The sequence below is a fragment of the Crocodylus porosus genome, unplaced genomic scaffold (assembly GCF_001723895.1).
Source record: "Crocodylus porosus isolate Cpor-Errol unplaced genomic scaffold, CroPor_comp1, whole genome shotgun sequence".
NCBI lineage: Eukaryota > Metazoa > Chordata > Crocodylia > Crocodylidae > Crocodylus > Crocodylus porosus.
In genome coordinates, this window is record NW_017728906.1 from 66,754,969 (window position 1) to 66,766,721 (window position 11,753).

The window sequence follows — 11,753 nt, forward strand, 5'->3', positions numbered from 1 at the left end:
AAATCCCTGGACTGTTTCACTAGCTGTTTCTTTTTTAATATGAGACAGTCTTTTGTTACTTAGGCTTTTTATGAATCCACATCTCTTTTTCAGCACATGGATTTGGTGGGGTGTCAAAAGGATGTTTCCTTTTAAGGTGCTCAGAGCAATTTCTGAAATGGCCACTACTAAATCATCAGAGGCAAAGCAGAGTATAGCTTTTCTCTGCTGGGGGGAGGAAAAGCTTGTGAAGTTTGTGACCGTTAAATCTTGTCTTCCCTTGGGGTGCCCTGGTGAACAGATGTTCTCCCAGTTCCTGATGCACACTCCTTATATACTTATTGGTGGCTACAAGTCACCCGTAAGCCTTTGCTTCTACAGGCTGAAGAGTCCCGTACCTCTCAGCCTCTCCTCATAAGTCCTGCTCTCATGTCTTGTAATCATGCACATGGCTCTCCTCTGGACTCTCTCAAGCATATCCACATCCTTTCTAAAGTATGGAGCCCAGAATTGGATGCAGTACTCCGTCTGCGGCCTCACCAAAGCCGAGTTAAGTGGGGGGATGACCTCTTGGGTCTTGCTTGAGATGCATTGGTAGATGCAAGTCAGGGTTTTATTTGCTTTGCTGGCTGCAGCATCACATTGGTGGCTCATGTTTATCTTGTGGTCAAATATGACCCCCAAGTCTCTTTCGGCCACTGTGCTAGTGAGTGTGCCACTGCCGAACCTATAAGTATGATGTGGGTTTTTTCTCCTGAGGTGGAGCACCTTGCATTTCTCCATGCTGAATGTCATCAGGATTTGATCCACCCACCTTGTGAGCCCATCCAGTTCAGCCTGAATTGCTAGCCATACTTCCCCATAATTTGGCGTTGTCTGCAAACTTAGCCAGCCCACTTCTGACACCCAAATCCAGATCCTTTATGAATATATTAAAGAGTACTATTCCAAGTACTGAGTCCTCGGGGATGCCACTGGTCACCATGTGCCATGTTGATTCAGTTCTATCGACTATTAGTCTCTGGATCCAACCACAGAGCCAGTTCCTCAGTCATTGAACTGTAATGTTGTTGAGGCCACAGTTCCTCAATTTTACCATAAGGACATAATGGAAGACCTAATCAAAGGCTTTTTTGAAATCTAAATATATGATATCCACCTCTTCTCCTTTGTTCAGGTGATGCATCACCTGGTCACAGAAGGAAATGAGGTTAGTTAGGCAAGACCTACCTACATTAAGGCCACAGTGGTAGTTATGTGGCAGCATTTCTGCCTACCACATGAGAGATCTGGGTTCAAGTCCCAACTAAGGTGGTTTGGGGTGAATGAGATAACAAAAAGCAAATCTTGCAGTGGAAAGGGGCCATTTCTCCTGCTCAGGTAGAGGGTCAGACTTGAAGATCTACACAGTCCCTTCTGACCCTACTTCTATGATTCATGTTGGCTCTCTCACAGAATGTTGCATTCTGTTAGCCTGTTGTTGATGGTTTCTTTGATGATTTTTTCCAAGATCTTTCCAGGGATTGAGGTCAAACTGATTGGCCTGTAGATCCCTGGATCTTCCTTCCTTCCTTGAAAATAGGCACCACATTGGCCCTCTTCCAATCTTCAGGAACCTCTCCTGCATGCCATGAGTTCTCAAAGTTTTGTGTTGTCTGAAAACTTGCTCAAGAAGCTTTCTATGCTAGCATCCAAATAATAAACCATTGAACAGCACTAGGCCTTGGACAGACCCTTGTGAGACTCCTCTGACATGGACCTGTTAATAATAATCCTTTGCTTGCAGCTATTGAGCCAGTTACCTATCCACCTTGTAGTAATACTGTCCAGCCCATATTTCTCCAACTTGTTTATGAGAATGTAGGGTGGGATTTTGTCAAAAGCCTTGCTGAATTCCTGATTCAAAAACAGAGCCCTGGGGGACACCACTGGTGCCATGTTGATTTGACTCCATCAGCTGCCACCCTCTGGGTCTGACCTCACAGCCAGTTCCCCAGGCATTGGGCCGCAGTTGCCCAATTTTTCCATAAGGACATCATGGGACACCAGATCAAAGGCTTTTTTAAAGTCCAAATATATGATATCAACCTCTTCCCTTTTGTCCAGGTGATATGTCACCTGGTCATAAAAGGAAATGAGATTGGCCAGGCTAGACTTACTCACAACAAATGCTGGCTCTCTCTCAGAATGTTGCCTTCTGTTAACCTAATTTTTTCCAAGATCTTTCTAGGGATTGAGGTCAAACTGACTGGCCTGTAGTTTCCCAGATCTTCTTTCCTCCCTTTCTTGAAGATAGGCACCATAGTGGCCCTCTTCCAATCTTCATGTACTTCGCCTGAGTGCCACAAGTTCTTGAATATCCTTGTGGCTGTGCTATGATGTCTGGTAGTTTCTTTAGCACTCTTGGGTGCAATCTATCTGGACTAGCTGATTTTTGGGGGTCCAGCCTCTCAAGGTGTTCCCTCACAAGATCTACACCAGTGGTGGGCATATATTCACCCCCACTCTGGTCATCCCGTATCATGTAAGGCAAGGTGGTCTCTTTGGGCTGGTAAAAAACCAATGCAAAGTAATCATTAGGCAAATTGGCTTTTTCCTGGGTGTCATCAACCTCCTCTTTCTGACTATGTGGCTGTAACGGGCCTCTACCCATCAATTACTAATGGTGTTAGGGAGTCCAGGGGTATCTAGCCTTCCCCCCTCACTTGGGACAGGCTAACACAGCCCTGGAGTAAAAAAGCTGTCCATCCCAGGTGTGAGCAGTGACTGACAGACCTGGGGGCAGAATTGGCTTGTCAGGTGTCCTAAGAACTTGTAAGTACAAGGCCTGAGCCAGTGAGGGCAATATGGCCATAGGAGTTGCAGGAGATCTAGCTCCAGGAAAGAGGTAGGCCACGTGGCCCAGGGAAAGGACTCTGAACTGCCAGGGAGGCAGAAGAAATCCTGCATCCAGAAGAGGAACAGATAAGGCTCTTGTTTTGTTGGAGGCCATAGGGGTACAGCAGGGGTCCTCAGCATAGAGCCCTTCCGGAGGCTGTGACCCAGAGGGTGCTGCACGGGTGCAGTATCCCATATCCTGCAGGGAGTCAGTTACTACCTGACAGAGGGCAAAGATAGAGGACAAAGACTGGGGTGCAAGCCCAGAGCTTGTAAGAGTGAGGCCAGGGACCAAGGGGTGGAGAGAGTGGACCCCAAGCCAAGGGGCTCAACTAAAGTGGGTCAAGGCCAAGGGCTTCAGCCCAGATATGGCCCTACCACCAAAACCCCCTTTGTCCCCTAGGGCAACTTCCCTTGTCAAACAATAACAGCAAGCATGGCAGGAGAGATAATAGGGCAGGTCCCTGAGGGGCTGATGGGATAACAAAGTGGGGTCCAGGTGATGGTGAGGTGGCCAGGAGAGGTGACTTTGTTGCTCCAGCACAAAGCTTGTTATAGTGACCTACAATAAATCATCACTACTATATCAGTCTCACGTCTTTCACCTTCATACAAATGCATTCTGCTTTGCCGTTGTCTTCCTCCTGAACCAGGGAACAAGTGTATATAGCTTTTTTCCAGTCATAAGAGTTGTCCCACTAGGTCTCAGTCATGCCAACCAGATAATTCTTTTCATAGGCTGTAGTTTCCAGCTCGTCTTGCTTATTCCCCATACTTCTTACATTTGTATGCACACATCAGTGTATCTTGCATTTTGACCTCCTCGCTTCCCTTTTGTACCACTTGTTGCAGTCCTGAGTTACTTTCCCTTCTGGACTGTGTGCTCTGTTGTTGGAGGGTTTTGATTACCATCCTCTGTGGAACCTAGTTTAAAGCCCTCCTTGTTAGGTTGGCCATACAATGCCAAAGATGCTCTTCCCTGTTCTTGTTGAATGGATCCCATCTCTTGATAGTAGCCCTCCTCCCAAGAACATGCACCTGTTGTTAAAGTAGCTGAAGTCTTCACACTGAGCCATTTTCTCAGCCATGCGTTTGCTTCTAGGATATGATGGTCTCTGGCTAGACCCCAGCCTTCTATGGGAAGGATTGAGAACATCACTTGTGCTCCAAGCTCCTGCCAAGAGCCTCAGAGTCACTTCTGATTATTCCTGGCAGTACCACAGGTGCCTACATGGACAAGCAGGAATGGGTAGTGGTCCAAAAGATGGAAAAGCTTTGGTAGACTTTCTGTGATGTCCTAAAATCAGGCTCCAGGCAGGCAGCACACCTCCTGGGCCCTCAAATCTGGATGACAATTCGGTGCCTCTGTCCCATGCAGAAGGGAGTCACCAGCCACCAGCACTGTTCTCTTTCTTCTGGGTGCAGTGGTCCTGGAGCCCCTGTCCTTGGGGCCTTGCACTTCCTCCTCACTAAGCTGCCTCCTCTCTGCAGATGTCCACTCCTTTGCCTCTTCCTCAGCAGTTTCACCACAGAGTCCTTGAAAGCAGTTGCTGACTTCAATCTGCTTTTCCAGTTTTGAGGGCCTTCCTTCTTGAAGTAGTTAAATGCTTCTCAAACAAGCACAGCAAAAAGATGAACACTTTTAAAATGTATATTAGTCAAAAGTAAAGTGAGATGTGTTTTGAGAACTTGATTCAGCTTTTATAGTTTATGCTTCAACTTGTACTTCAGGAACCATTCATGTTTAAACAGCAAAATTAAAACCTTCTGTAGTAGGTCTAAGAGTCATTGCTTTCTGACAGTGGTGAAAAATGAGACAGAAAATGAAATCAGCTGGCTGTTACCAAGACTCCAGTTTCCAACTGGCTAGGGGAGAAGTGTTAAAACTACTAGCCCTATAATTTTCTGCCCAGCCCTTTTAGTTAGCTTGAAAGTGCTGTGTGAGGCATAGTCCAAAATACACTCCAGTGTTTTTTTATTATTGCCTTCAAAATGTCTATATTAAAAAGGGCAGAAACCTTGTCTCAACTTAGTTCTCACCAAAATGTCTACCCAGAACAGGCTGCCATGAAGCTATTTCTTGGATGGGTGTCATAATGATGTTGGTGGATAACAACAACGTGTTCAATGCTCCTAAAATGAATGGACTGTTTTTTATTTGCAACTCTGCATGAAATCTAGATAAGTCTACTGATGTTCTGGGTGGTTGGGGTTTAAACATGTGTGTTTTGAGGACATAGCAATATATAAAAATTATTCATGCACAAAAAGTACTCTTAAATTTTACTACTGGTATTCTTCACTTATCTTCCTTTCCTGAGCTTTCTGCTTGGCAAATATTTACTCACTGAAATCTGCTTTTTCATATAGCTGTAAAAAATGTTGGACAATTGCTGATTCTTAGCCAACATCCTTTAGAGGCAATGAGAGTTTTCCTGCTTATTTCAGCAAATTGTATTTGCAGCCCCAAATCTCCAACCCCCTCCTATATCACAGTGCTAATTCAGCATTCAGCATGTGCTTAAGTCCACCCCTGCTGGATTTATCCCATTGTCTTCATGTGATTAAAGGCCCAGATGCACAGAAACACATGTATGGGGGGGGTGGGGACGGGAATAGGGGCTAAGGTGGCACTTAGTTGCCCACATCCTAGAGTGTGGTACACAAATCTGCACTTAACCTTACCTATAAGTAACTACATAACAAAAGGGGACAACACCACCACCACCAAGCCCGGTACCTGGTCTTTTGAGGTAGAGGATTGGAGGTGACTGGATGTGACTCCATATTTCTGTCACGTACCCCTTTCAGGAATTGGTGCATCTTAAGCCACATTACTGCAATGCGCTGTTAGGTGTGACAGGACTCTTGACTTGACTCACATTGATCTCAGTTGATGAACAGTAGTAAAAAGATTGCTAGCAAACTTTCCACATTTTTATATGGTACATTTTTGGGGTTCTGATGGGAGTCCTTTTTCAGACCTGTTATTGCCTCATGCATGTGTTGCACTTCATACAGGCAATTGCAGGTCTAAACATGAATTTGAGGAATCCAAGATGGACAGAAAGATTGCGATTATTACGGTTCAAAGGGTGAAGTTCTCTCAGATCTTCTTAGCTCCATATGCTTCCTGAGAGGCTCAGCCCACCCATTGACATCAGTGGAAAAACCACACTCACAGTGACAGAAGAATAACCATTGAAAACAACATCAATAGCAAGATGTACAGCGTGGTATCCTGATACAGGCAGTGTGTGTTGTGATGAGGGGTTTTTGTTTTGAATACTATATATGTATAGACTCTATAGCAATGTCTTAGCTGCTTTACAAATGATTCAGGGTGCATATTGGAAAGATAAGAGCATGCCATTTAATGCTGAAGATGTAATTAACTCAGAAATGGTAATCACTAATTTTCAGATAAAATTAACTATAGCTCATTGGGACAAATTATGCATTCCCTTGAATATGTAATTATAATTATTCTAAAGAAATCACTGCTCATATTTATGTATTGAGAAATGGTTGCTTGAAGTATGACCTACTTGGTAATAGAAAACAGTTTTGATGTTTAAGGCTATTTATGTCATGCTATTGTAACTGAATTTTAAGCATCAGAGGGAACGTAGCTAGCATTTAAATAATGTTAACATTATTTCCGTGTCCTATAAAGCGTATGTCTCTCAAGGTTATTTCTTTGCCAAATAGTAATGATATGAATAATTAGTTCAACACCTTGGTCCATGAAAAATTGAAGCAGCTCTATAAGCACCACTAAGATAACTGCTTGGGGTACTAGTAGCTGGAATCTAAAGCACAGCAGCTTCATATATGAAACACAGCACACAAATCAGTCTTCTTTATCTAAACTAAAATGCTGAGTTCTAGCTATGAGAAGTTATTGCTTCATCTTCATTTACGAATGACAGTACAAAATTATCTGGCTCTCATCTTGTTCCTCTCTACCTTCCAAAATTTTCATTATGGGCACATGAAAAAAGGGACTTGTTTGGACTCTGAAATGTAAAGAACAGTGGGCTTTTGACTTTTTTATAGAATCCATTAAGTTGGAGATAGAAATGACCCCCATGAATAATTATTATAGCTAATGCTGAATTGTATGAACTCTGGTTTTACTGAGCACTTTTTAATATAAAATATATTCCACATATTTAAAGTGGGCTATTTTATGAAACTCTGATTTTTCATGTAAGTGTTGGTGTCTTACAAGACCCCTGTAAGAATCAGTGGCCATATTCCAGTCCTTCTAAAACAGCAGCCACCCACCAGCAATGCATCTGGGTGCCTTCTAGCAGACACTACACCTAGAAAAGAACAGTATTCAATGGGCATGTTGCAGCTGCTGAAGGGAAAGATTGCACCATATTTGGAGGTGTGGGAAGAGAAGTAGAACCCATATAATCTCAGGATTTAGAAAGTCATTTAATTGAGGTCCATGCTACAGCTGCTGACGTTTTTGTAATTGAAATATGCTGCTTTATTAAACCCAAACATTTAATCAAAAAGTATTGACTTCCATTCATTTTGAGAAGGTTTCTGAAGTCTAGGACATATTTCTATTCAAAGGAAGGGTGGAGGGGAAGAAAGCCATGTCAAAAAAGCAGATGAAAACAGCTGTTTTGATTAAAGTCTATTTAACAAAAACATATGAAAGGTTTTGGTTATGTTCCATCTTTGTACTTCCCTGATGCTCTGGGAGTTTGGGAATCTGCTAGGGATAAATCTGGACGTAATTATAAACTAGAGCAGTTTTTAGCAGTGTTCTGAATTACACCCAACAGGCACCCGCTTCCCTTCACCCATCACCTACTCTGAAGCCTTTCCACAGGTAGCAATTGCTTGAATGCAGGATGCTCTAGCCTTTCTGCTCAATAAAATGCAATCATACATTAAGGGAAAGTGATGTTCAACAGAAGGTGTTGAGAGATCCTTTTAAGGGTGGTACACAATATATTAGCATTGTTAGGTTTACAAACACGTGTGCGAGATCCCCAAGATACATCTAGAGCTATCCAATTTGAATCAATAGTGGTAAAAAAATATTCTAACCTGTTTTTTGAGCCTCCTCAAGTACTTTGCAACAGAAGAATTGTTCTATTATTTTTTCCCATAGTCAAGAAAAAAAATGCTCGAAACCCAAGAGCTGGCATTATTGGAGGGGTCCCCTGAATCTAGCAACAGGTATCTTGAGTCTAAAGAGGTTAAGAACCACTGGCCTAGACCATAAATTAGGTAGGACTTGGCTGTATATTTTTTTTTTTCACAGATTAGTGCAACTAGGAGCAAATATGTCTCTGTAGGCATCTTAACTTTGAAAACAAATTCTGAAGCAACTACTGATAATGGAAATCCATGCTAACTCTCCCCTTTATGATCTCCATTTGAACACAGTCATCTAGTCTTGCCAGAGGAACCAAAAGGTCTGAAATCAGCCCTATTAACTTCTCTCTATACTTTCCAAACAGTCAGTATAGTCACAACTGGAAATTCCCTTTGTATGTCCTGTTACAGCCAATATTTGGACAGCTGTTCTTGACTTTCTTCTCTGAAGACAAAAAGGAAATATCTCTGAGAATGACAGAAAGCTAATAAAAGGATGCAGTCTCTTATCCCTCTGCGTGGGGTGCGGGGAGGAAGGGGTGGTAACTGTGCACTACCAAAAGAGTTTATGCTCCCAAATATATATTTTAACATTTAAGCCCCAGTTCTGCAAGAAATCAAGTTTGTGATTAACTTCACCCATGTAACGTTCTCACTGATTTCAGCAGTATTCCTCATGTGCATGTACAGGTGTCTTGCAGAGGAAGAATCTTATTTCTCAGCTGTTCTTACTTCTGATCAAGAAACTACTCTCACCAGCCCATAGTAAAGACAGAGCCAGATATTTTGCTCTTTTACTTTCAGCTCCCTCCTTATTAGAGTGCAACTCACTAGTTAAGGCCCATGTGCTATTTCCATAATTAAGCCCATTTTCCAGAAGTATGTAGCTCATCTATTTTAATTCCCAGTGGATCCTGGAAACTGCTGGCCATCTTGGCGTGAATTCTTTCCCCATCTTTATAAAATTGCTAAATCAATCAATCAATCCATTTGCAGTATTACATTTTAGAGCAGAAATAGCAACACACACAAAAGCTACTTAATCTCTGATCCTGCACTGGGCTCTATGTTGCCATGTGCACACATTTGGAAAATGAAAGAAATCCAATTAACTAAAAGGGATCAGCACTAATATAAAAAAGATGAAAATAAAGTATGGTCAGGATTCTGCAACACAGCTTGGACATGAACATTTCCAGAGGTCTAAAATGATTTAAAAAAATGAACAAGTTCCCTACTTTTTCACACTTAAATCTTTCTTTTGCCTTCATATTTAAAAAATATGTTTGGTAGATTTCCCCCACTCTATCCTGAGGTCATCAGATCTAATAGAAAGACTTTGCCAACTTTTTAGGTAATCTCTCTCATTTAATTAGACTGATATTGTTACATCACTATAGTAAGTCAACTTGCTAATGTTCTTGGGAAAAGAATGAACCATATTTTCATGATGTGTAAGAAATAATAGTTTCTGCATTCTTGGGCATTAAGAGCTAGATCCTCAGCTGTTGCAAATTGTTCCAGCTCAACTGATTTTATTGGAGCTAGACCAGTTTATACCACCTGAGGTTCTGGCTGTCAATATTAACAAAATCTCTGTAATGATAAAAGCACAACCAATAAAAGCAACTCAACTGAAAATTACAGCTTTCAGTTTGCACATACTATAGTATAAGTTAAAGAGGTACTACAACATCACAATGGCATAATGATGGCATTATGTGTTGAGGACATGGGCACATGAACCAGTCTCCAAAAGACACAGAAGGCTGGTGCTTGGGCTAAGCATCACCTTGTCCAAGGTAATCACTCAGGTGGCGTTACTCTTCCTCTGATCAAGTGTAAAGTCTTACTCCTTGGTAAATGAAAGAGAATCTATGGTAGTTAAATCAGGAGGAAGCTGATGAATGCTTAGCACTTTTCCAGTCCTGTGATGTCTGTATTGTCATCCTCATCTCTGAAATGATGAATGTAACCATTTTTGTGCTCTGGTAGTATAGTGCCAGTGGTGCTTAAGTACCTAGACAGATAATTAGTAAATGGCCTCTAAGTTTGTGTTTGACATGAGCTGTGCAGTGCATGTGTTTACATCAGGCAAACTAGAGTTTTGGGGTTTGATTTTTAAAAACACACTTGTTACATACTAACACATTCTCACTACTGTTCTTTTTTTAGGCTCATATAACAACTAGACAAAAAAGCATTTTTATTTGTGTAGTTCCTAGAGAAGGAAAGCCACCCAAAGGTCTTTCAGCTGCCAAGTCTTATTCTGCTGGACTTCCTCTCCACCCTGCTTTTTGAAAGTGTTAGGAAATTACCCTCATACTTTATTCCAAAAACATGTTATTGCAAGCAGATTTCACCAAGTTGGTATGGATGGAAGATATTTTTTAACAGTGATGAGAATGTGTTAGTATTTAGCAAATATTTTTTTTACAATGCATGCGCTACATAAATCATGTGTCAAACACAAGCTTAGGGGCTATTTCCTAATTATCTACCTAGGTACTTAAACACTCCCTGGCACTGCAGTACCTAACTAGGCACAGACATGGTTGCATTCATTATCTCAGAACCACCCTGCAGGCTTGTCTCTGTTTCAGAGATAAGAACTCCAGGGCAGACACTACAAGATGGGAGATGTGGTGAGCACCCTCGAGGCTTCCTCCTGACTAAAACTTCACACTTGCTCAGAGCAAGAGTAACCCCACCTGGGTGATTATTCCCTTGCAAAAGCTGAAGCGTAGCCGAATCCCAGCATGGCTTGTGTTTTTGAGACTGGTTCCCATTCCCAAGTCCTGAACACATACCCCACACCTTGGAGAGGCTGAAGCCTAGCCAGACCCTAACATGGTGTTGGAGTGTGGTTCATGTGCCTGTGTCCTGAAACCTATATAATACCATAACCCTGCATCTTGGAGGAGCTGAAACCTAGCCAAGCCCCAGCATGGTTTGTCTTTTGGAGAGTGGTTCACATGCCCATTAAAACATACCTAATTTTGTAACCCTGCACCTTGGAGAAACTGGAACCTAGCCACACTCCAGCAGGGTTTTGGAGACAGATTCATGTGCCCAGGTCCTTAAACATGTGTGACTCCAGAACCCTGCACCTTGGAGGACCTGATGCCTTGCCAAGCCCCAGCATGCTTTTTCTTTTGGCAGACTGGTTCCTATGCCCAGGTCGTCACCACAGGGTGCTTCTGATGGCTCAAGGCCCCACAGAAAGCCTGCCAGACCCAGCCAGAAACACAAAGCAAATCCTTTGACTTCCAGGTCAAGGAGTCATCTTCCTCCCAGCTGCCTGATGATTTTCGGGGCAAGGAAGGAGGGGGAAAGGAGCCTTGCCTATGCTGGCAGCATTGTGAAGGACTCATAGATGGTTAGGGGCTGGAAGAGACTTTGCAGATCATTGGGTCTAGCCCCACTCTAGGCAGGAAGACAACTGGAGTTAGGCGACGCCAGAGAGGTGACTGTCCAGTCTCCTCATGAAAACCTCCAGAGTAGGTGAGGCTGCTGCTCCTTTCCCCTCAGCGTCCTCCTCCACACCAAGAAACACCCCCCTGGCTCCTACTGCCATCTAAGGGGAGCAGGGGCGCCAAGGACGCAAACAGCCGCTCACTGTAGGCAAAAGCGAGGAGAAGGAGGGCGGGAGCCTGCTGGGATGAGCTGCCCTTTGCAAGCCGGGACGTGAGGAGGGCGACGGCAGCGCTCCCGCCGAGGCGGGCGGGACGTGAGGGACCGGGGCGTTGCTTTTTTTCCAAGCAGGGGAGGGC